Source organism: Nomascus leucogenys, chromosome 13 (assembly GCF_006542625.1).
Source record: "Nomascus leucogenys isolate Asia chromosome 13, Asia_NLE_v1, whole genome shotgun sequence".
In the NCBI taxonomy this organism is placed as follows: domain Eukaryota; kingdom Metazoa; phylum Chordata; class Mammalia; order Primates; family Hylobatidae; genus Nomascus; species Nomascus leucogenys.
The window spans coordinates 106,979,490-107,004,388 of NC_044393.1; the positions used below are offsets into that span (position 1 = coordinate 106,979,490).

The 24,899-nt window shown below is 44.7% G+C and overlaps 1 protein-coding gene across 3 annotated transcripts in view; it reads right to left on the reverse strand.

Annotated features, from left to right (window-relative positions):
- The window catches only part of ESYT2 (extended synaptotagmin 2), a 98,814-nt gene that overhangs the window by 67,125 nt on the left and 6,790 nt on the right, over positions 1 to 24,899 (reverse strand). The gene's annotated exons all lie outside the window — the stretch shown is intronic.

A 24,899-nucleotide genomic window follows, 5' to 3' on the forward strand; every position in this document is an offset into this window, starting at 1 on the left:
AAGCCAGGAGTTCAAGACCAGCCTGGCCAACATATTCTTGCAAACCTCTTTTCTATGCACTTATAAGCATGTATAACTTAACATTAGAACATGTTTCTATACACACATGCATATGCGTACGATATTTTTAAGACTATGTGGCCTCTTAATTTTTTTTTTTTTTTTTGAGAGGGAGTCTCACTCTGTCGCCAGGCTGGAGTGCAGTGGCGCGATCTCGGCTCACTGCAAACTCCGCCTCCCGGGTTCAAGTGATTCTCCTACCTCAGCCTCCTGAGTAGCTGGGATTGCAGGCACCTGCCACCACGCCCGGCTAATTTTTGTATTTTTAGTAGAGACAGGGTTTCACCATGTTGGCCAGCATGGTCTCGATCTCTTGACCTCGTGATCCGCCTGCCTCTGCCTCCCAAAATGCTGAGATTACAGGCGTGAGCCACAGGGCCCGGCCAAGGATATTTTATTTTAGTCCCAATGGCAGAGAAAATATTTTCTTTCTCTTTTTTTTAATCCAGAGACAGGGTCTCACTCTGTCACTCAGGCTGGAGAGCAGTAGTTCAATCATGGCTCACTGCAGTCTGGAACCCCTGGGCCAAAGTGATCCTCCCGCCTCAGCTTCCTGAGTAGCTGGGACTGGGACTACAGGCGTATGCCAACTGGCTAATTTTAAAAATTTTTTTAGAGACAGGATCTCACCATGTTGTCTAGGCTTGTCTTGAACATCTGGCCTCAAGCAATCCTCCTGCCTCAGCTTCCCACTGTGTTGGAATTACAGGTGTCAGCCACCGTGCCCAGCCCACTTCTTTTTAATAAGTTTCTTTGTTTTTCTTTTTTTTTTTTTTGAGACAGACTCTCCCTCTGTCATCCAGGCTGGAGTGCAGTGGCACAATCTCGACTTGCCACAACCTCCACCTCCCAGGTTCAAGTGATTCTCCTGCCTCAGCCTCCCGAGTAGCTGGTATTACAGGTGGGTACCGCCACACCCTGCTAATTTTTGTATTTGTAGTAGAGACGGCGTTTCACCATGTTGTCCATCACTGCCTCACTGCAGGCGTGGGTGCCAACCCTTGCCTGTGTGGTGACATCAGCACCCCCCGAGTGGCACAGAAAGCACGTGCAGTGAGGCAGTGATGGACAGGAGCACGGGAGGAGGCGGCACCCACGCCTGCAGTGAGGCAGTGATGGACAGGAGCGGGAGGAGCGGCACCACGCTGCAGTGAGCAGTGATGGACAGGAGGTGGGAGGAGCGGCACCCACGCTCTGGCAGTGAGGACAGGGTGATGGACAGGAGCGTGGGAGGAGCGGCACCCACGCCTGCAGTGAGGCAGTGATGGACAGGAGCGTGGGAGGAGGCGGCACCACGCCTGCAGTGAGGCAGTGATGGACAGGAGGTGGGAGGAGGCGGCACCACGCCTGCAGTGAGGCAGTGATGGACAGGAGTGTGGGAGGAGCTGGCACCCACGCCTGCAGTGAGGCAGTGATGGACAGGAGTGTGGGAGGAGCCGGCACCCACGCCTGCAGTGAGGCAGTGATGGACAGGAGCGTGGGAGGAGCCGGCACCCACGCCTGCAGTGAGGCAGTGATGGACAGGAGCGTGGGAGGAGCCGGCACCCACGCCTGCAGTGAGGCAGTGATGGACAGGAGCGTGGGAGGAGCCGGCACCCACGCCTGCAGTGAGGCAGTGATGGACAGGAGTGTGGGAGGAGCTGGCACCCACGCCTGCAGTGAGGCAGTGATGGACAGGAGTGTGGGAGGAGCTGGCACCCACGCCTGCAGTGAGGCAGTGATGGACAGGAGTGTGGGAGGAGGCGGCACCCACGCCTGCAGTGAGGCAGTGATGGACAGGAGCGTGGGAGGAGCCGGCACCCACGCTTGCAGTGAGGCAGTGATGGACAGGAGTGTGGGAGGAGCTGGCACCCACGCCTGCAGTGAGGCAGTGATGGACAGGAGTGTGGGAGGAGGCAGCACTCACGCCTGCAGTGAGGCAGTGATGGACAGGAGTGTGGGAGGAGCTGGCACCCACGCCTGCAGTGAGGCAGTGATGGACAGGAGCCGGGAGGAGGCGGCACCCACGCCTGCAGTGAGGCAGTGATGGACAGGAGCGTGGGAGGAGCCGGCACCCACGCCTGCAGTGAGGCAGTGATGGACAGGAGCAGGGAGGAGGCGGCACCCACGCCTGCAGTGAGGCAGTGATGGACAGGAGCGTGGGAGGAGGCGGCACCCACGCCTGCAGTGAGGCAGTGATGGACAGGAGGTGGGAGGAGGCGGCACTCACGCCTGCAGTGAGGCAGTGATGGACAGGAGTGTGGGAGGAGGCGGCACCCACGCCTGCAGTGAGGCAGTGATGGACAGGAGTGTGGGAGGAGCTGGCACCCACGCCTGCAGTGAGGCAGTGATGGACAGGAGTGTGGGAGGAGCTGGCACCCACGCCTGCAGTGAGGCAGTGATGGACAGGAGCGTGGGAGGAGGCGGCACCCACGCCTGCAGTGAGGCAGTGATGGACAGGAGCGTGGGAGGAGGCGGCACCCGGGGGGGGGGGGGGGGGGGGGGCCCACGCTGCAGTGAGGCAGTGATGGACAGGAGTGTGGGAGGAGGCGGCACCCACGCCTGCAGTGAGGCAGTGATGGACAGGAGGTGGGAGGAGGCGGCACCCACGCCTGCAGTGAGGCAGTGATGGACAGGAGTGTGGGAGGAGGCGGCACCCACGCCTGCAGTGAGGCAGTGATGGACAGGAGCGTGGGAGGAGGCGGCACCCACGCCTGCAGTGAGGCAGTGATGGACAGGAGCGTGGGAGGAGCCGGCACCCACGCCTGCAGTGAGGCAGTGATGGACAGGAGCGTGGGAGGAGGCGGCACCCACGCCTGCAGTGAGGCAGTGATGGACAGGAGGTGGGAGGAGGGCACAGGGGGGGGAGGGGGGGGAGGCGGCACCACGCCTGCAGTGAGGCAGTGATGGACAGGAGTGTGGGAGGAGCTGGCACCCACGCCTGCAGTGAGGCAGTGATGGACAGGAGTGTGGGAGGAGGCGGCACCCACGCCTGCAGTGAGGCAGTGATGGACAGGAGTGTGGGAGGAGGCGGCACCCACGCCTGCAGTGAGACAGTGATGGACAGGAGTGTGGGAGGAGGCGGCACCCACGCCTGCAGTGAGGCAGTGATGGACAGGAGTGTGGGAGGAGGCGGCACTCACGCCTGCAGTGAGACAGTGATGGACAGGAGCGTGGGAGGAGCTGGCACCCACGCCTGCAGTGAGGCAGTGATGGACAGGAGGTGGGAGGAGGCGGCACCCATGCCTGCAGTGAGGCAGTGATGGACAGGAGTGTGGGAGGAGGCGGCACCCACGCCTGCAGTGAGGCAGTGATGGACAGGAGTGTGGGAGGAGGCGGCACTCACGCCTGCAGTGAGGCAGTGATGGACAGGAGCGTGGGAGGAGGCGGCACTCACGCCTGCAGTGAGGCAGTGATGGACAGGAGTGTGGGAGGAGCTGGCACCCATGCCTGTAGTAAGGCGGTGATGGCAGCAGCGTGGGAGGAGGCGGCACCCACGCCTGCAGTGAGGCAGAGATGCAGCAGGAGAGTGGGAGGAGCTGCCTGTAGTGGCCCATTCTATTCTGGAATGAATAGAGAAACCCTCTGCCCAAATAAGCTTTGAATACAAGTCAACTGGCTTGTATCAGAATTTAACTGGTTAACTGGCTTGTATTAGAATTTAACTGGGTTGTGTTAGAATTTACACAAAGTGGCTTTGAAAATCAAGCCGTCTCTTAGTAGTGCTATCCCAAGGCATTCAATAGTTCTGAGGTTTTTCATCTATGAGTGATTATTCCAATATGCTAAAGAAAAAGAGAAAGAGATTATATCAAATTTGAACAAAGCAAATCTGTTACAAAATTTTAAATTCTGTTCACTAAGTCAAAAATCTGCTTCTCACTAATACATATTCATAAACATTTGCTTATTTTGCATAAAACAGAATCTAAAGTAGCAAAAACATCAGAGAAAGACGGACACACAGGGATCACAGAAAACACAGTCCTCAATCACACAGGAACACAGGAACACAGATTCGATTTTAAATCTTATCTTTCCACTTAAAAAAAAGACTCAAATCTCTTTTAAGTTCTAATTATAAAACAAATTTCTATATTTATATTATCTCTATGAACTAGAAATAATCATTGTACTATTATTCACGCTTCTATTATATTTGAGTTGGCACCACCTGCAAAAATCTCTTTAATGTTATCTTTTAAAAGAACAAAGGCATATTTTAGATTCTAATATGCTGCTATTACCAAAGTTGTTTTGTTTAGAAAAATTAAACCAAATATACAGAGACAGAACACTTAACTGTGCTCCAGGAACTCTACATACAATATTTTGTTTAATCCTCACCAGAACCTTTGAACAATTAGTGGCTCCATCTAACAGATAACAAAATGCCTCGGGGGAACAGGTAGAATAAAGAGATCCAGACCCAAAGGACTCCAGAGTCCTTCCTGTTATGCCCTGCTGAAGTATACAGGATGGAATTGACATAAATGGTCAAAATTTTCTTGCCAATTAAATCATATTCTTCCTATATCCAAACATAAAAAAATTGACAGTTAACATTTAAAACAAAAATTAAATAAAAGGAATGTCTTTCTTCAAACAACATTCTCCTTGAAGACCAGTATTAACAATCAGAACTTGCATAGGATTTTATTGTTCATAAATTCCATGTCCTATGCACGATATAAGCATTTTTTTTTTTTTTGAGATGGAGTCTAACTCTGTCACTCAGGCTGGAGTGCAGTGGCACGATCTCAGCTCACTACAACCTCCTACTCCCAGGTTCAAGCAATTCTCCTGCCTAGGCTTCTCGAGTAGCTGGGACTACAGGTGCCTGTCACCACAAGTGGCTAATTTTTGTAGTTTTAGTAGAGACCGGGTTTTGCCATGCTGGCCACGCTGGTCTCAAAGTCCTGGCCTCAAGTGATCTGTCTGCCTCGGGCTCTAAAAGCGCTGGGATTACAGGCAAGAGCCACCGCACCAGGCTGATATAAGCATTTTTAATTACAAAAAAAAGTACAGCAGGCACTTGACAGGGAAGGTAGAGGAGTAATTTTAAAATTCCATTAGCATTAGTAACACTGAAACATGCAGTATCAATTCTGCTGACTCATTCCTTTTTAAAAATCTAGAATATGTTTAGATAGGTAACATCTGAGAAAATATGAAGAAAGATGCTATGCCTGAGGCATTGCTGACTTAATACCTTTAAGTAAAATTTAAAAGATAAATGGATAAAATGATTCTTTTAGAAACAAAATGCCACTAAACATGAAATCATGAACTTGCCAATCAAGTTCATTTATTCAAGATTCTTCCTCATTCCAAGAAGGATTTGAGCTTTGCTCAATGCTGCAAAACCCTTTAGGCACTATTTTAAAAAGAAAAAAACGAAACACACAAAATTCTTACTGGAAGCAATGGCTGGTTGCAGGGAAGAATTCTTTCCCTCTCTTAGACCACAACTAAAGGGGAAGGAAGAAGGAATCTGAGTCCCTGGCACAGCAATTGAGAGTGTGCCCTGGGGCAGGCCCCACCAGCATAGGTTCCCCGGAGCACACCTAAGTGACAGGGTCACTCACTTATTGGCCATCTGAAAACACCAACCTTCCTACACCACATGGCTAGCTCTACGTTAAGCCTATAAAATTAACAACATCTAAGCAGGTAGCTTTGTTTCCTTGTCTAAAATCAACACGGTTGGCCAGGTGCAGTGGCTCACGCCTGTAATCCCAGCACTTTGGGAGGCCGAGGCGGGTGGACCACGAGGTCAGGAGATCGAGACCATCCTGACTAACACAGTAAAACCCCATCTCTACTAAAAATACAAAAAAAATTAGCTGGGTGTGGTGGCAGGCGCCTGTAGTCCCAGCTACTCGGGAGGCTGAGGCAGGAGAATGGCGTGAACCCGGGAGGCGGAGCTTGCGGTGAGCTGAGATCGTGCCACTGCACTCCAGCCTGGGCGACAGAGCCAGACTCCGTCTCAAAAAAAAAAAAAAAAAAAAAAAAAAGAAATCAACACAGTCTCAAAAATGGTCAACAGATAAGGCAAAAAGGACCAGAGAACCTCGGTTCTACAAGAACATGAAACGCTTCTTCTTTTTCAGTTACATCACAAGAGAAATCGGAAACTCTGGTTTCTAGAAGCCTTTAGGCAAGCAACACACCTTTACTTGGAAGCACTCAGCATACTACAGGTTTACTTAAACAGATGTGGCCTGAGTTAAAATAATTCAGTCTGGGGAAATACTAAAAACATTAAATATTTAAAATGTTTTATATTGTTCTCTCTGAATATGAATTAAAGTCAGCGCAAATGATCAAAAAGACTTGCAGAAAGTTAAAACTGCCCAGAAAATTTTGGTTCACACAAGCACAACCAAAGTGAGTACAAGGTTCTAACACACACAGAACACCTTCCTGGAGCAGCCAAGACTTGGGGACTGCTGAGAAAGGTGAGGCGCGTGACAAGCCCAAACTGTTGAGAACGGTGAGGCGTGTGAGAAACCCACTGTTGAGAAAGGTGAGGCGCGTGACAAACCCAAACTGCTGAGAAAGGTGAGGCGCGTGACAAGCCCAAACTGCCGACAACGGTGAGGCGTGTGAGAAACCCACTGTTGAGAAAGGTGAGGCGCGTGACAAACCCAAACTGCTGAGAAAGGTGAGGTGCATGACAAACCCAAGGCCCCATTCAGTGCGTTCCAAGAAAGTTGGTGTCCTGCACTGGAGGGAAGAGAAGCACTCCTGTGGGGCCTGGGGAAAAGCAACTCAGAACCACCTCTTAATATTATCAGATTATCATGAGAAAAGGTATTAGGGACAGTATTCCTGACAGTGGACGAGACTTCCAGGCACACAGCACTTAAATGTTTAGAACCGTAGGGCACAAGGATCTGACGGAGCACTTGTTAGCTCTCCATTTCAGTGGGGATCTCTGCTCGTCCCCACAGCTGGGCTGCTGAACTTAGCAGGAGAGTGACTTAAATATAATTTGGTACCAACACAAATTTGTGCCTTCTGATCTTTGTATAATCAAATGTCTTTACTCATCTCCCAAACTATCTGTCCCTCCTCAAGATCCTCAAATCCCATCTGCCCGTCTTCTCTAGAGACTTTGGTCAGTATTCATGGAAACTGAAAAAGCAGGTCAGAAATCTTAATTAAATGGTATTTTTTTTCAAAGATATTAGGATGCTTTATCCAAATAGTTGCTTCTATAAAGAAAGTAGTCAAGGTTAAAAAGGTAGAGAGGAATCTAAAAACATCTGTCAACCCTGTAATAAACTGTCACAGTATGGTCAAATTACTACCTCCAATAGTAAAAGGAAATTGCACAAGATAACCATTTTTATCTATTTCTAGTCTACATAAAAAGCAGGCCATCAATTAATTCACACAGTAAATAAAGCAATTGATCTTTTCCAAAATCCACAACGTTGTAATTTTCTCTGTGGTTTATGGGCTTCGATTACTGCAACATCGTAACTGGATACCCCAATGCTTTGGTGCAATGACACTGCTTAAAAAACCATCTGTTTAAGGTCATTTCTTAACAGAAAACATTTTCAAAATTCTCCCCAGGTGCTTTTTACATTAATAAGAAATTTCACTAGGAAATCTGAAAAGACATTAATATCCCTGAAGTTTTTAACTGAGACCACAGGTAGTGATCACGGTCACTCCTTGACTTTTTCACCACAAATCAAATGGTGTTGTCTACCAGAGCTATGGCAAATTGTTGCTTTCTTATGTCACCTAAAACTCTTAACAGTTTAAAATAAGGACTCTTGCCACGAGAGGAATGACGGCTGAGCCACAGCTGTGGTCACCATGGGCCCCAGGGACACAGGGCTCTTTTGGCCTGAAGGAGGACAGTGGCAGCAGAGCCGGCGCTGATGCACACTGCAGAGGAGGCACTGGCCTAGAGACGGCTTCCTCACTATTTGCAACACTTCATCACTATTTCTTCATTATACAAGTGACCATTATCTATTCTGGTAGACCAGAAAACAGAGTAAAAGAAAAACTTAAAAACTAGGTTCATCCCAGCATACCTTCCATAACAAAGCTGTCTAAGTCATTTGAAATCCAAGTCTTAGATTCCTAAGAGAACGTACCCTGAATTTCATATGTTGTATCTGACATATACTTTTCCTCTATCCATTTATTTTTTAAAGGGGTTAAGCCCCCTTTTAGTGCATGCGTGGAATATTAGGAGAATTTAAGCCAGGACTAATATTCAATGGCAGAGTCAAAACAGGGACGCCTTACAGCTTCTACTCAGGAGAACAACAGAGTATCCCTTCATGGAGACACTAACGTCAACAGACTTATTTACATATAAACACATGTCCGTGAAGAATATTTTTCAAAGATTTGAAACATATTCTCACAAAACTCTAAAGTCCTTTAGACATTTTCCTGTCTCTGCTAAAAGAAAGAAAAGTCACACAATTATTTGATAATCGTGATTGAAGCTGAAGTTCTGGCCTGAGTTACATCAATATCACAAATTAAAATGAGTCCAAGAATAGGAAATCTGTCTTCTCATCTCCTTCACTAAAACACCTAAGACAATCTGGCTGTTTTTATTTTAAATTTAAATCAAATGAATATTAATTCAAATATACATGCTTATGTTTTGACTGGAATGGATTAAAAGATAGGCAATTGTAGCACTGAATTAATTGCATATATTCTGTATACTGTTTAAATGAATCCAGCTTTGTGTGACTATATACATAGTATATATAGTTTATTCTAATATATATATATATATATATGAGAAACTACATGAGATTGTAGAAACAGGGTTATTTGAAACCCCGTCTCTACTAAAAATACAAAAAATTAGCCGAGCGTGGTGGCGGGCACCTGTAGTCCCAGCTACTCGGGAGGCTGAGGCAGGAGAATGGCGTGAACTCGGGAGGCAGGGTTTGCAGTGAGCTGATATCACACCACTGCACTCCAGCCTGGGTGACAGAGCAAGACTCCGTCTGAAGAAGAAAAAAAAAAAAAAAAGAATTACAGAAGTGACTGGAATACTAAAAATCTATCTACATGGATTCAGAATTAACATCAGATTTAAAATTTATCTGTGAATTTTACATTTTCAAGAAATAAGTTTATATATCTCCTAGGAGCTTAACTTTATTCTCATGCAGATAGTAAATTATTGCAACTTATGAGAAGGTCAGAAATTTACCACCCTAAAACTTAGTTTCCTTTTTAATTATTTATTTGTACACAATGAAGAAACAGTAAATAATCAGACATGTGAAAACACTAGTACTTTTTTCCTGAATATGATCATTACCTTCACTGGATGTTTGATACCAAGGTTCCAGAACATCTTTCCCAATTACAGCGTGTGTGCCTCACTGCTGTTTGCTGTTACACATTCCCCATAAAGGGTCAGACAGGAAATATCTGGGGCATTTATGGGCCATGAGGTCTCTGTCACTACTACTCAACCACAGTTGGTGTATGAACTCATGAGCACGGCTGTGTTCCAACAGAACTTTAATATGGTCACGGAAATTTGAATTTCATAACATTTTCACCTCCTACAAATTACTTTCTTCCAGCCATTAAAAAATGTAAAAGATGTTCACTGGCCACAAAAACAAACAGGAGGCCAGGCCATGAGCTGAGGCTTGCTGCCCGCTGAGAGGGACGCGCACACCCGCAAAAGGATGGCGCCACGGGGTAGGGCCGTCCAGCCTCTCTCTCCAGAGAGCAGGCCCCACAGCTCCAGGCGCAGAAAAATGTCTGCCAAACGTTCCTTTTTTTATTAGAAATACCCCAAATCTTAAAATTGGGGTAACTACAGTGTATGAAAACTGAACCCACTGACCTCCAATTTGTTACCTATTACAGAAATCCCCTACTTATCGGCAGTTCCACTTTCTGTGATTTCAATTACCTGCAGTCAACCAAGGTCAGAAAATATTAAATGGAAACTTCCAGAAACAAACAATTCGTCAGTTTTAAACTGCATGCTGTTCTGAGTAAGGTGATGAAATCTCACTGTGCCCAGCTCGAGACACGAGCCCCGTCCGGCACGTTCGCGCCGAGCATGCTCCCGCCCACTCACCTGTGCTGTCTTGATCGTCAGCTCAAGTGTCGTGGGATCGACGTGCTCGTTTCAAGTCACCTTTATTTTACTTAATGGCCCAAAACACACCAGTAGTGATGTTGGCCATTCAGATATGCCAAAGAGAAGCCATCAAGTGCTTCTTTTAAGTGAAAAGGTGAAAGTTCTTGACTTACTAAGAAAAGTATCATACGCTGAGGTTGCTAAGATGTAAGAACAAATCTTCTTCTGTGAAACTGAAGAAGGAAAATAATTTCATGCTAGTTTTGCTGTCACATGTCAAACTTTAAGATGGAAACGGCATTAAATTTGTGGCTGGGGCCTGGCACGGGACTCACATCTGTAATTCCAGCACTTTGCCTATAATCCCAGCACTTTGGGAGGCTGAGGCCGGCAGATCACTTGAGGTCAGGAGTTCAAGACCAGGCTGGCCAACATGCGAAATCCCGTCTCCACTAAAAAAAAAAAATTAACGAGGTGTGGTGGTGGGCACCTGTAGTGCCAGCTACTTGGGAGGGGCTGAGCCATGAGAATTGCTTGAACTCGGGAGGCGGAGGTTGCAGTGAGCCAAGACTGCGCCATTACACTCCAGCCTGGGTGACAGAGTGAGATTCTATCTCAAAAAAAAAAAAAAAAACAATAAATAAACAAATAAGTTTGTGGGTAGAAGACAAAACAGATGTTCTGATTGACAGCAACTGGGTTTCGTACTATCCTGTTTCACTGGGGTCTTGGAAAATATCCCCCACAGATAAGGGGGGGCTACTGTAGTAAACTTTGGATCACATTAAACCAATTTAAAAATGGGCAAAAGTGGCTGGGCGTGGTGCGTGGTGGCTCACGCCTGTAATCCCAGCACTTTGAGAGGCCAAGGCGAGCAGATCACGATGTCAAGAGATCAAGACCATCCTGGCCAACGTGGTGAAACCCTGTCTCTACTAAAAACACAAAAAGTAGCTGGGCGTGGTGGCGTGCGTCTGTAGTCCCCGCTACTCGGGAGGCTGAAGCAGGAGGATCGCTTGAACCTGGGAGGCGAAGGTTTCAGTGAGCCGAGATTGCACCATTGCACTCCAGCCTGGCTACAGAGCAAGACTCCATCTCAAAAAAAAAAAAAAACAGGGGGGAGGGGGGCAAAAGTATTTATATGAATGCTTCTCCAAAGAGGATATAAAAACGGCCAAGAAGCACATGAAGATGCTCAACGTTATCAGTTAGACAAATACAAATCAAAATCACAATGAGGTATGACTTCATGCCTTCTAGGATGGTTAAAATATAGATAATGTTAAGTTTAGCCTAAAGCTGTCTCCTTAACATATTGTAAGTTTCAGCCTGAAGGTTTCCTAACTGGATGTGTGAAGAGACTGTAGCCTACTCTTAGGCCAATCACCAGGTTTTGGCCAATCACAGGCAGCCAGCTGTTCAAACCATGTCCAAATAAGGCAAATGCAGAACTGTAACCTGGCTGGTTGTTTCTGTAGCTCACCTTCTTTTTTCTGCTCATAAATCTTCTTCCACTACATGGATGCACTGGACCCTCTTTGAACCTATTCTGGTTCAAGGACTGCCCAATTTGTGAATCATTCTTTACTCAATTAAACTATGTTAAACTTAATTTGTCTGAGATTTTCCTTTTAACAACAAGTTTTCGTGAAGACGTGGGGAAATTAGAACTCTCATTTGTTGCCAGTAAAATGATGTAGCCCCTTTGAAAATCAATTTAGCAGATCCTCAAAATATGTAAACATAGAGGTACCATATGACCCACTCTACCCACACATATGTATGCAACAGAAAGGAAAACACACATCCACACAAAAACCTGTACATGAATGCTTACAGCAGCATGATTTATATTTGCCTAAAAGTCGAAACAGCTCAAAGGATCATTACTTGATAAATGGCTAAACAAAATATAGCCTTTTCATACAACAGAATTATTTGTCAACACAAAGAAACGAAGCACTAATATATGTTACACTATCTAGTAAGTGAAAGAAGTGGGCCGGGCATGGTGTGTCTCACATCTGTAATCCCAGCACTGTGGAGGAAAGCTGAGAGGCAAGAGGATCACTTGAGCCCAGAAGTTCAAGACCAGCCCAACACAGTGAGGCCCCATCTCTACAAAACAGCTGAAAATTAGACGGGCATGGTGGCGCATGCCTATGATCCCAGCTGCTCAGGAGGCTGAGATGGGAGGATCACTTGAGCCTGGGAGGTGGAGGCTGCAATGGGCCGTGATTGTGTCACTGCACTCCAGCCTGGGTGATAGAGTGAGACCCTGTCTTGGAAAAAAAAAAAAAAAAGAAAAAAAAGCTCATCACAAAGACTACATGTTGTAATATTTCATTTACATGGGATGTCCAGAAGGTGTCTTCCTATAGAGACAAAGCGAATTACTGGGTGGCTAGGGTGGGCGTGACAGGGAGAGCAGTGGAGGGGTCTGAGGAGCGAGGGCTGATGGGTATAGGGTTTCTTTATGGAAGACAAAAGGTTCTACTAAGAGATTTCGGTGATGGTTGCACAATCCTGAGAATATACTGAAAAACAGGTAATTGTATAGTTTAAATGGCTGGATTGTATGGTATGTGAATTATAGCTCAATACAGCTGTTAAAAAAAACAAAAGGGGTAAGGACAGTGGCTCAAGCCTGTAATCCCAGCACTCTGGGACGCCAAGGTGGGAGGATCACTTGAGCCCAGGAGGTCAAGACAACGGTGAGCCACGATTGCACCACTGCACTCCAGCGTGGCAACAGAATGAGACTGTCTCTTAAAAAATAAAAAATTAAAAATTAAAATTAAGAAAAAAGAAATGAATATCTCAATCTATGAAACACATACTGCTTTTACCATGGCCCATTTATTTTAATCAGATACTTCCCCAAATAATAACAGAACCAAGTAAGTAGAGCCAGAGGACCCAAAGTAAATCAGTGGCCTAATTCAGAGCTCCTTGTTCGTGGCTTAACCAACAAAGGTACCCAGCGAGCTATCCAGTCCTTAAAGAGCACATGGCTCAGCTCAGTGATAAATGAGGGGCAAAGCCATTCCCTTGTGGGTCCTAAATTATCTGCCAAACTAGTTAATCACAGAGAAATACATCAGAACTGAAATATTTGGTGAGACCATAAAGATGAACCATGCATGTTCACAGAACACACAGGCGCATGAACACAAGCTCCCGCACACGTGCACAGGCCGCCACAGCTCACACACACACCTGGAAACACTGAAACGCTGCAGGATTCAGGGGAGGCGAAGACCACAGAGTGGTGAGTCAACTTTCTATGGCTATTCTCCTTCAAGGTTGTGCTACAAGAGGTTGAGAAATCCAGAGAAATATGGCTAGATTCAAAGAAGCCAACAGGGTTTATGGACGTCTCAGGAGATTGGCAGGACAAGAACTGGAGTCTGGGTCAGCTAAACAACCAGAACCTGAGGGGCCAAGATCCCTGAAAGAGGAAAGTGGGAAGAAGGGTAGAGTCTCTTTCAAGAGGAATTTGCTAAATTCCTAAACTACCCAGGGCAAGAAGCTAGCCTCGAAGGAGCAAAATAGAGCTTTTAGCAAGATATTGTACTGAGAAAGCACAAACTGGACTTTGGGACAGACCAGCGGGCACTTGGGAAACACTGCAGACTCCCAGTCACAACATCTGGAGGGCTGGGCCTTACAGCAGAGAGTATCAGAGGCAGCCAGAGCTTCCCCCTGCCACACAGCCACAGGCCGGCTCAGGACCACCCTGGAGAGGGCAGCCTTTGCCCACTCTGCCTTCCAGAGGACGGGGGAGCCTCTCTGGAGGAGTACACGCTTCAGAGCAGGGATGGGTTTGGGCTGGCTCCTGCTCACAGACACTTCGCTGAGACTGCTAACTTCTGAGGTGTGAATATTCCCACCATGGCCAATTTCAAGCTACCGAACGACCTAACTGAATGTGGAGGTGGAAGAAATGCACGAAGTCATGTAAACGTGGTACTAGTCAGTCATCGAGGAGATGTAAGTCAGAGCCACAGTGACTCCCACTTTACATCCACTAGGACAGCAGTAACAATAAAAACAGAAAAACACAAGTGTTGGCAAGGATGTGGGGGAATTCAACCTTCATATATTGCTGGTGAGAATGTAAAATGGCACAGGCATTGTGAAAACAGTTTGGCATTCCTCAAAATGTTAAACATAGACCCAACAATTCTATTCCTAGGTGTATACTCAAAAGAATTGAAAATGGATATTCAAACAAAAACGTGTACATGAATGTTCACAGCAGCACCATTCACAACAGCCAAAAGGTGGAAACAACCCGAATGGCCATTGTGGATGAATGGATAATCAAACTGCGGTACCGGAATATTCAGCCTTAAAGAGATGATACACTGGCATATGCTACAATGCAAATTAACCTCAAAACTATGCTAACTGAAAGAAGCCACACATAAAAGATCACACACATATTACATGCCTCTGTTTACAGGAAATACCCAGAACAGGTAAACCCACAGAGACAAAGCAGATGTGGTTGCCATGGGTTGGGGGAGGGGAAATACGGTGTGACCGCGAATGGGCACAAAACAGGGTTCCTTTTGGGGCAGAGAAAATGTTTTGGAACCAGAGAGAGGTGATGATTACACTACATGTAAAGGTACTAAATGGCACTGAATTGTGTCCTTTAAAATGGTTTTATGTTATTTGAATTTATTGCAATAAAAATGAAACAAATGAGCTATCAAGCAATGAAAAGACACAGAAGAACCTAAAATGCATATTTCTAGGTGAAATAAACCAATCTGAAAAGGCCGATACTTTATAATTCCAATATATGACATTCTAGAAAGGGCAAAACTGTGTAAAAAGATCAGTAAGCACAGGCAGATGGAGAGGAAGAGCTGAAGCACAGAAGATTTTAGGGCAGCGAAACTATTTCGTATGACATTGTGATAGCTGATACATGCCATTATCCGTTTGTCAAGATCCATGGAATGTACAACACTGAGAATGAGCCGTACTGTAAACTGTGGGCTTCAGGCTAGTATTAAATATATCAACGCGGGCTCATTAGTTGTGACAGACGTAGCACAGGAAATTGTAAGAAGGGATGTGGGGGCTCTGTATTATCTGCTCAATTTTTCTGGAAATCCAGAATTGTTCTAAAAAATGAAGTATATTAATTTAAGAAAGTGAAACAGAAATAAATACCTTTCCAGACAAAAATTGAGAAAATCCATTGCTAGTAGACTTGCAGTAAAAGAAATACTAAAGTAAGTTTTTCAGGCAGGAGGAAAATCATCCCAGACAAAACGTGTTAACAGTAAGAAGGAAACAAAGACCAAGGGAGAGCACCTCTGTTCCTTGTCCCGATGACTCTCATAGATCAAAAACGTTTCAAAAATATACGTTCCTCGCCCTGATGACTCTCACAGATCAAGAACGTTTAAAAATATACATTCCTCGTCCCGATGACTCTCACAGATCAAAAACGTTTTAAAAATATACGTTCCTCATCCCGATGACTCTCACAGATCAAAAACATTTTAAAAATATACGTTACTCAGGCCAGGCGTGGTGGCTAACACCTGTAATCCCAGCACTTTGGGAGGCCGAGGCAGGCGGATCACAAGGTCAGGAGATCGAGATCATCCTGGCCAACACGGTGAAACCCTGTCTCTACTAAAAAAAAAAACAAAAAATTAGCCGGGCTTGGTGGCAGGCGCCTGTAGTCCCAGCTATACTCGGGAGGCTGAGGCAGGAGAATGGCATGAACCCAGGAGGCGGAGCTTGCAGTGAGCCAAGATTGTGCCACTGCACTCCAGCCTGGGTGACAGAGCGAGACTCCGTCTCAAAAAAAAAAAAAAAAAAAAAAAAAAAAAATGTATATATATATATATATATATATACACACACGTTACTCGTCCAGATGACTCTCACAGATCAAAAACGTTTTAAAAATATACATTACTCGTCTCGATTACTCTCACAGATCTAAAACATTTAAAAATATACGTTACTCGTCCCGATTACTCTCATAGATGTGAAACATTTAAAAATATACCATAGCCTGGCTGTCACCTCCTAACGTATTTAAGAATGCTAATAGTATATAAACTTAAAACACCCAAAGAAGCTCCCACTGGCTAAGAAGGTGGTGGGTCATTCACTTGTGTTGGTTTTGCTCTTCTGGAAACAGTAACCTGCCACTACCCTGGCGTCTCTGGTGCCTTCTGCAAGCACAAGTTTTATGGGCTGGGCCCAGCTCCCAGGACACTGAATATGGCCAGGCGGGTACACCTGACTTGTACTGGGTACAAGTCTCTCAGACCTTAGCTCCTCCTCCGAAAAGCGGAAATGACATACAATTCTCTTGGGGTTGTAAAAATGACTAGATTAGATGGTGCCAAATCCCCAGTTCCTCCCCTACTGCCATCGAGAGGGGAGAGAGCAGAGAATGCACGGCAGTGCACAGACCTCACAGGTCGAGGGCTGCCTGTGCTCACCTCTGACATTAGCAGAGCTTGTTGCCTTACCTGTAAAACAAAGGTGGCATGTTAGCTGTGAGGTTTAAATGACTTCCATGTAAAGAGTTAGAAGACAGCCTGCGATGAGTGCCAAGCACATTCACCGTTTGTTTTCTCACGGGTTTTCTGTTACACTCCTCCAAGTGCAGAGAGGCAGCCCTTGTGAAGCTATCCACATAATCTTCCTCCTCTCGCTGGCCTGTCTCCTGTCTCTCCAGGGAGGTGCTGACTGCTGTAGGGCTGAGTCCTCTCGGAACTTTCTTGGGTTTCTTACAGCAACGTTAAAGACTGAAGTAATCTCCCACCCCAGCCCTAGCCTCAAACTACTGCTTCTATTGTTCCAGCATCATTTCTACACCCTGGGGTTGTTGTTCACATTCCTGGCTCATTCATCTATCTTCCTTCCTCCCCAAAGCTATTCCCCTGACATTCAGGCACTCCTTCCCCTTCATGCTTAGATCTGTGTCCCCAGTCCCTCTGGATATCCCTGCCAAATGTATCTTGCTAACCCCCCCTTTTAAACTGGGACACATCCCTCTAGTGGATATCTGGATGCTGCCCTGTGTCTAGGGATCAAGCCCAACTCTTCCACTTGTGTAACTTATGGTGCTGCTTCCTGTGGTCATCTCAGTTCCCACAGTTCCTAACCCTTCTTCCCACTGCACAGCTCCTCCTCATCCCACCTCTGAAAGACCACACCCAACCTCAGACACCAGGACTACAGCCAAAAACAGAAAAAAACCTTAGTATTGAATCAAGATGTGATCAATTATAAGCTGCACCATCACTTCATGTGCCACTAAGAGCACAGTCCATTAACAATGATACACCCTTGTAAAATAAATCTGATTTCTGAGATGTTACGGCACGGGGAAAGTGCTGGAACTAAGCCTTCCTGGCTCCTGAATACTCCAAGATACAGGGTAGTGTGGGAAGCTGAGTAACAGCCCTCAAAAGATGGTCACGTCCTAATCTCTGGAATTTGTGAGTGTCGCTTTATATGGCAAAAAGAACGTTGCAGATGTGATAAAATGAAGGATTTTCGGTGGTGGAGGATTATTCATGGAGGCCCTAAATGCCATCTCCAGTATCCTTAAGAAGGGAGGAAGTCCAGCCTGGGCAACACAGTGAGACTCTATCTCTACAAAAAATTTTAAAAATTAGCTAATTAGCTGGGTGTGGTGGTGCAGGCCTGTAGTCCCAGATACTCAGAGGCTGAAGTGGAAGGGTTGCTTGAGTCCAGGAGGTCGAGACTGCAGTGAGCTATGGTCACACAACTGCACTCCAGCCTAGGTGCAAACAGCTCACTGCAGCCTCAACCCTTGCCTAAGGAAAAGAAAGAAAATAGGGAGGAACAGAGATTTGACAAAACAGAAAGCAGAATGGCCCTATGAGGATGAAAGCAGCTGCCAGCTCTGAAGGGAGAAGGGCCTGCAGCCATGGAATGTGGCTGAGAAGCAAGAAAAGCAGGAAAAGCTTCTCCCCGGGAGCCTCCAGAGTGCACACCCGGCCCACCCCTTAGTTTTGGCCCAGAGGAACTGATTTCCAACTGCTGGCCTCCAGAACCCTTAAAAGATAAGAGTGTTGTTTGAAGCCACCAAGTGGATGGCACTTTGTCACAGGTGCCCTAATGCACCAACCATGTCATCCTTTCCCTCCTGCTCCAGTAATGACATTGACATCTACGGAGCATTTCTTTTAAAACTTCGCTTCACACACAGCACCATTTGTGATTAAGTAAAATCAATTCTTTCTACTAGTTACTGGATAAATTCCAAGATCTTTATATGTGTGGAAAAAATAAGTAGGAAGAGTATTGTTACTTTGTATTGGATTATATCTGGAGTTTTGGTTTCAAAATTCCAGCACTCAGATATTAACGTAGATGGTGTTAACAAATTTTAGGTACGCACTTACTAGCCATTTACAGATTTGTAGCACAAATGAAATAAATTAATGATCTCAGTAGGCAATTCACTTCTAATTGTGTATGAATATCAACACCAGCTTTATATAACATTTTACAAATTGGGTACAAAGTATAAACCAAAAACAAAATTCTAAGCTCCCAACTATCTGAACAGCTCCTCCTCTCCGCCAGGGGCATTCCAAAGTTAACCTGTAAAACCTACTTCAGGCCACGATGGGGGGGCAGGGCGTCAGACACACCTCATTACCATGACACAGACCTTAAGACTGACAGAACTGACAGAGGAACTGACAGACTCTTTAAGTCTGACAGGAAACATTAACCATCTATTCTCTCTGAAGCCTGCTACCTGGAGGCTTCATCTGTACAATAAAACCTTGGTCTCCACAAGGTAATCCAGGCATTCCTTTCTATTGATTCCAGGTCTCTAGACAGTAACTTAACCAACTGCCAATCAGAAAAATCTTTGAGTCCAGCTATGATCTGGAGCACTCGCCACACCCACCTGCTTCCAGGTATCCCACCTTGCTGAACGAATGTACCCGCTTCCAGCTGTCCCACCTTTCTGAACCAATGTACAGCTTACATGTATTGATTGATGTCTTATGTATCCCTAAAACTTACAGGTCAACCCCCTGGGGCACATGTCTTGAGACTATGTCACCAGCATCCTTTAACCCTGGCCAAATAAAATACTAAATTAATTGAGACTTGTCTCAAATACTTTTGGTTTACAGATTAAACTAAATGCTTTAACAAATATGTAACAAAGTTTCATAAGAAAATGGAAGGTGAAAGTATCATTCAGATTAATAATTTTAGCAAGTTGATACTGGTTCTTGAAATGTGAGCAGCATAATAAAAAACTGGCATATAATAGGTACTCCAGTATAATATTTATGGCATGAAGTTAGATAATGTTCTCCTCCCAAATCACTGGATTTATTTTCTACAGATCTACCTTACTCTGGGAAACTTAAAACATGTCAATCCCTCAGACATAAAAAGAAGGAAACAACTCCACATATAATACACGTTAAAATTAAACTATTACAACTGACCCTGAAATAGGATGTGCACTTTCAAATCCCCACTTTTTAGTCACTAACCAGCACTTATTCACAAAAGGAAGTTAATGAATATTAGAATAATTAAATGTTATATGTACAAAATGTAAAATTAACTATCATTATCTATGCCATCAGGGTGACTCCTGGAAGTGGAGTCAAGAAAGATTAGCCATGTCCTTGGAACAACATTTTTTTTACGGAAGATACAGAGCAAATCAAGGCAAGGAAGAGGAGTGACAACGCAGGCTCCTTGGATATTATTTTAGGGATATACAGAGAGGAAGAGAGAGAAAGTGAAATTTTAAGGCATACATACTTGCAAGTGTTAATAATAACAAAGCATTATGGTAGATAAATTCTTAGCAACAGCGTAAACAAACCACAGTGGAACAGAAACAAAGAAAAACCCCAGGGCTCATCTGTTCCATTTCAGCAGAGGTGGGGGAGGGAGGTGGCAAAGGCCACACCAGGACTTGCCTGCAAGCGGAGTACTGGTCACAGCTGGGCATCTCCGGGCCTGTGACTCAGACGGCTGACCCAAGGACATGCCTCGCTGCCCGCCCACGTCCAGTGTGTTCACTGGCCTCTCCCCATTCCAGCCTCACAACCACAGCACAGTCAGGCTCAACCCCCATCAAACCAAAGAGGAAACAAGGTTCTAAGAGTTGTACCTGACTCACCCAAGGGCAGGGAGTTAGGAAGGGGTGGGCCTCAGGGCACAACCCTCACCCACCAGAGCCAGAGCCTGAGCTGTGGGCTCTGCGAGACGGTGGGAGCCTCAAAGCTAACCAGAGGCCGGTGGCCACACCTCAGCACACCCCACAGAAGGGCAGCCCACTCACGCGGGCACTGGCCACATGACTGGTCACGTCCAGACAAGGACACACCAATTCAGCAGGACATCACGGGAACCTCAAAGTAGCCATCACTCAATTGTGCTACATGAAACCACTGCAGTTAAGAATACTTGTAACTGTTAGCAAACTTTAATATACCAGCACAGCACAGGGGAAGAAAAGCAATCTGAAGTTGTGACTCATTATGGAGGGAATGCTTTCTTCCAAAGGTTATTCAGACAAAAAGAGATAGGGATAAATCTTCTGTCTTTTAACATCATACCATGCAAAAACAAACACTGCCTTCCATGGCCAGACTTTTGCTTATAAAATTATCATGTCAGTCTAATGATGAGTTCAAAAATAATTCATATATCCTAGACACAGATCTAACAAATAGCTCAAGTAAATAAGTTCTCATAACTTAAAAAGAGCAGGAAATTAAATATCTCAAATTCTATTTTTATCTCTTCTCATTATATCATATCTCACAATCTAGTTTTTCAAATGGCTATCAGACATCATTTAAATAAACTCTGGTAGTTCCGTAAGACAGATGATATTGCAATAGCCAAAGTCATATTTCTGAAGAATAACATAATATCCATAATATAGCATTTAAGAAAGGAGGATACTATACACACACATATATATCCAAACATATCATTAAAAGATTAACAAAATCCACTGAAATGTTGCCAATGTAACGTTATCACTAGTTAGTAGAATTGCAGGTAACCTTTTTCTTCTTTATTCTTCTCCAAAGCTTATTCTTCAATGAGCATACTTTCTTCTTTAAATCAGAAAAAATGTTTTTGAAACCTGTCTAGCCATAACATAAGAAATGAAGAAAAATACAACTGCATATTCATTAAATATAGAAAGATAAAGGGGGACTTCACTGTGTAACTGAACAAATTAAAAAAAACTCAGTTTCAATGACAATTTTACAAGTAATAAAGAAAGCATAATGAAAACCATCATATTAGTATTTCCACATCTGCTGTTGGTGTGGTTATCACTAATTCCAGCATGCAATCACCAAGCACAACACGGAAGCTGTTATCGGAAAGGACGCTGCTGCTGCCATACACAAATGCACGTGGGACGTGCTTCTTACTTTGTATTGATACTTTCATCTAGACACTGCGGTAATCCATTAAACCCCATTCAATGTATACTTTTCTACCAACTACCATTATGGATGGTTTGGTATTATGGATGATCTTTTAAATATATTTTTTCTTGGATTTTAAAAAAGTGAACATGTATTATTTTTACTAAAAGAATGGCGGAGAGTCTAGAGAGATATTAGCCAACGGATAAAACATTTCAATTATAAGGAATAAGTTCAAGAGATCTATTGTACAACACTGTAACTATAGTTAGCAACAATATAATATATTCTTAAAAAAGTCACTAAGAGTAGATTTTCTAGTGTTCCACCACAAAAAATGGTAAGCCCGTGACATAATGCATTTGTTAATTAGCTTGATTTAGCACATTCTACAATGTATACATATTTCAAAACATGTTGAACATAATAAAAATAATACTTTCATCAGATAACATAATAATAGCCAGGTGCAGTGGCTCACGGCTGTATTCCCTCCCAGACCTTTGGGAAGTAGAGGCGGGAGGATAGCTTGAGCCCAGGAGTTCAAGACCAGCCTGGGTAACACGGAGAAATCCCCGCTTTACAAAAAATTTTAAAAATTAGTGAGATGTGGTGGCGCATGCCTGTAGCCCAAGCTACTGGGGAGGCTGAGGCGGAAGGGGTGACTGAGCCCAGTAGGTTGAGGCTGCAGTGAGCCACGATTGTGCCACTGCACTCCAGTCTGGGCAACAGAGCAAAACCTTGTGTCAAAAAATAAATAAATAAAAATAATTGAAAAAAACCCACCAATTCATACTGTGACTAATGCTAGGATTAAACAGATTTGTTGTGTTATTGCCAGCTAGTAAATTTCTGAGTTTAAGGCCTTGTCTTACACATATTTTGTGTCACTAGCACCTAGCACAGTACCTAGAACATGGCAAATGCCTAATAAATGTCCATAAATTCATCAAGACTCATTTTTAATCCTTAGATATAAATTGGACTAGTTTCTTAAAATGTGATCCAGGAAAAAATTCACAAAAATAAATAGTTTGCTTTGGCTGGGCACGGTGGCTCATGCTTGTAATCCCAGCACTTTGGGAGGCCGAGGCGGGCGGATCACGAGGTCAGGAGATCGAGACCATCCTGGCTAACACAGTGAAACCCCATCTGTACTAAAAATACAAAAAATTAGCCAAGCGTGGTGGCGGGCGCCTTGTAGTCCCAGCTACTCGGAGAGGCTGAGGCAGGAGAATGGCGTGAACCCGGGAGGCGGAGCTTGCAGTGAGCTGAGATCGCCACAGGGCACTCCAGCCAGGGAGACAGCAAGACTCCATCTCAAAAACAAAAACAAAAAATAAATAAATAGTTTGCTTTAACAAACATTCTAGAACTTTAAAAACAGTTAAGAAAAATAAATGAAGAAAAAAAATCAGTGACAGGGAGAAAGACTGGAAAAACCTCCATAAATAAAACATGCTTTATGGAAAAATGATCCCATGCAAAAGACAACTACCAACATATTCACCATCTGTGTAAGAACTATGCCCCACCCAATTCCAAAAGAACAGGAGGTGACTCAGTGTTCAAGGAACAATAAGATCATTGAGAGTGAAAGAAGATTGTCTATTTGAAGAAAAGTGCGATGGGTACTCCCAGCTATTACAGTACAGTAGTACAGGGCCCAACAATCCAGCAATAATTTTGGCTGTGAGTTTTCTGGTAGCTACAGCAAGAACAGAAGTACACTGCATTACACAGTAGCTTTCCTTTTCTGATTTCACAAGCTTAGATCTGAACACATCACTACTTTCACCCCGTCATGTCCAAACTCTGTCTTAAAAGCACGACAGTAATCACAGCCATGTCCCTGCATCCTGTAAATCAGAACTGCCCTGAGGGCCTGGGCCAGCCATCCAGAAGGAGCACTTCTACTCCTCCCAGGTTGTGGGGACCTGGGCTGGGGTCTAGTGGGACCACTTCCATTCCTCACTGCTGGGCCCAGAGTAAGTCCCAAGCTGAGTGCAGCCTTCTACCAGGTGGAGGAGTTACAACCCTATCAGAACTTCCATGCATTTCCCTCCAGATGAGACGGCCCAGAAATCCACCTTTGCAACTGTCCTCCACACGGCTGCTCGCGCTGTTGCCACTGAACACAAGGCCATGCCCTTCAATAAGAATAGAATCTCTTCTCTAACATGTCCGTAAATTTATAACACACCCCCTTACCTACCATAGAGCCCTCCCTGCTCCTTTCTTCTGAACCACCGTGACACTGGAGCCATCACCACAGCCCGCCTCCCAGGTGCTTGTTCTAACTACTCTGAGAAGAGTGTAAATATGAAGACAGGATGACTTCTTACACTTTTGTTGGCACAATAATCTGCATATAGTGGGTCCTTACATCTCTAAATGAAGAAATAAAATTCCTCCGAGACAGAATTGTCATGAAAACTAAAAAAGATAATGACTTGCCAAACCATAACAAAATGTAAGAGACAACAAAAGACCACAATGTATTATCTAATACATGATAAAATTATGTTCTGATAGAATGTACCCAGTATGAAACAAACCAATCCATAAGCTAAACTACTCAAACATATGTGATGATTATATACTGATACCTTGAATCACAGTTAAGAGTTTGGAATAACTCACAGAAAAACAGATTTCGGTTTTTTATATTTTTGAAGCATGATTTCCATTGTTATGCAATTAAATTCTTTTTTTTTTTTTTTTTTGAGACAGAGTCTCGCTCTGTCGCCCAGGCTGGAGTGCAGTGGCGCGATCTTGGCTCACTGCAAGCTCCACCTCCCGGGTTCAAGCGATTCTCCTGCCTCAGCCTCCCGAGTAGCTGGGACTACAGGCGCCTGCCACCACGCCCAGCTAATTTTTTGTATTTTTAGTAGAGATGGGGTTTCACCATGTTAGCCAGGATGGTCTCGATCTCCTGACCTCATGATCCACCCGCCTCAGCCTCCCAAAGTGCTGGGATTACAGGTGTGAGCCACTGCGCCTGGCCGCAATTAAAATTAATATTTGTTTAAGCCAATACAGTATAGCATCAGTGTTTAAAGGACTATTATAGGCCAGATGTGGTGGCTCACACCTGTAATCAGAGCACTTCAGAAGTGCTGAAATGGGAGGATCACTTGAGCCCAGCCTGGGCAACATAGCAAGACCTCAGCTCTACTACAAGTATAAAAAATGTTCAAATAAATTTATAAAATTAAAAAATAAAAATAAAGTAATATTAGAGCTGGGTACAATGATTCACACCTGTAGTCCCAGCTACTCAGGAGGCTGAGGCA